Below are 1,970 nucleotides of genomic sequence, written 5' to 3' on the forward strand. Positions count from 1 at the left end.
GAGACGTGCAAGGGACATAACTGTGGTTGATTCATTGTCTTCTGATAATTGACATTTATTTAAATGTATGTTTACATTTTTTGTACAAAATATTAAAGGAGTAGTTTTTGATTGAAGGATAAAAATGTCATTTAATTTTTTATGTGCATTTGCGTAATATAACTTTTCACTTAAGATTTTCCCATTTTTATAATAATATGATATACAAAAAATTTATAATCCTATATTTAGCGGCATTTCTAGAACTACTTGCAGATCTAATATTTTTAGACTTCATGGACAATATCATTATTATCTACATATTTACATATCTTTCTAGTAGAGCTTCTCTCACTTCAGATTACTTGTCATTGGATAGCAGAAAATTTTAACATGCAAAAACGTATTATAGCTTTTCAATATGATGAAGACCGTAGACATACTACAAAATTTATAGATGATATTGTCTCATTTATTACAAAAATTTATGTATGTCTTTTGATAATGTGTCTAACAACACGTCTGCTATCACAAGTTTAATTTAAAAACTGAGCTCTCTCCCCCTTACCTGAAATATTTCATGTTAGGTGTGCTTGTCATATTTATAATTTAATTGTTAAAGATGGTCTTTATTTCTTTGAGCCTGTGATTGAGGAAATTAGACATGTAGTTGGTTTTATTCAAGGAAATAGTAGAAAAGCTAGACTTAGGGTATTTAAAATAAACTGTGAGGATAATGGTCTTGTACCAAGATCTATGCCTGAAGAAATAGACACTAGGTAGAATTCTACTTATAATTTCTTAAAGACTTGCAAATCCTACTGGTACAACTTTTAACCAATTTGCTACTAGATATCCTGAGTTAGTGTTGAACCATTTCTCCATTTGTGCGTGTCATCCTTGCGCAGGGGCCATGCTAATCTTCTCTGTATCGTTCCAATTTTATCGGATATCCTCGAAGGGACCCTGAGTTAGTGTTGAGTGATGATGATTGGGTCAAATTTGAAGATGTTGTTAATTTTTTAGAAATTTTTTATTTAGCTGCTATTGAATTTTTCGGTGCTTATTATCCTAAAGTTTCTAATATTTTAGCATATATAGCAGGTCTCTCTGTTTTGCTTAAATCATAAAAGACTAAAGAAGACTGCACATATGTTGTTGCTGGTATGATATTAACTTTTAAAAAGTACGTATTTCTCTCCTATTCCTCCTATTTACTTAATTGGTGGTCTGTTAAATCCTTGTATTAAATTTTCAAATATGTCAGAATTGACCCGTATTGTATATGTCTATTTAGAAATTGAAAATGGCGAAGAACCATGTATGTTTAAGGCTATGAGTGATACGAATGATCACTTGCAACGTATATAATCATCGTTATATATTACTTGATAATGTTACACCGACTCCTATCCCACTTGATCCTTCTAACGAGGCATCATCTTTTAAAAGATAGGCACACTAACATAGGTATAGATAATTTATCTGTTTGGTCTCAAACAACACCTATCCAACAAAGAAATATAAATTTTGATGAGCTTCATTTTTATCTGAGACAGATGGTAGAGCCCTTCAGAAATGGAGTTAGTACGCTGGATTGATGGAAGAACAACATAAGGAAATATCTTGCTCTTTCAACAATGGATAGAGATGTGTTAAATGTTCCAATGTCAATTGTTCCATTAAAAAAACGCATTTAGCCAAGGAAGACAACAGCTCGAAGACAACTGACCCTCATTGGGTAGCAACACCATGAATGTTCTATTAGAGATTGGATTGGATCGGAGCGAAGAAACCAAGAAAGAGCACAAGATCCAAGAGAAGAAAAAAAAAACTTGAAGATATAATGTCACTAGAGATCCATCGGCACAATCAACTCTAATGTACGAAGATGTCGATTATGAAAAATTTGAGTCAATTCCTCCTAATGTTAATATGGATGAATTAACGAAAACAGTTGAGAATATGTAGATTTAAAGTTGAAGACTTGT

General features: G+C 31.9%; 1 non-coding gene across 1 annotated transcript; it reads right to left on the reverse strand.

The window, feature by feature from the left end:
• Positions 1 to 841: 841 nt before the first annotated feature.
• On the reverse strand, positions 842 to 944 carry LOC132061676 (U6 spliceosomal RNA). The gene has a single exon (XR_009416103.1). It is a non-coding gene; the product is annotated as a U6 spliceosomal RNA (small nuclear RNA).
• Between the last annotated feature and the right edge of the window lie 1,026 nt (positions 945 to 1,970).

Source organism: Lycium ferocissimum, chromosome 6 (assembly GCF_029784015.1).
Source record: "Lycium ferocissimum isolate CSIRO_LF1 chromosome 6, AGI_CSIRO_Lferr_CH_V1, whole genome shotgun sequence".
Lineage (NCBI taxonomy): Eukaryota > Viridiplantae > Streptophyta > Magnoliopsida > Solanales > Solanaceae > Lycium > Lycium ferocissimum.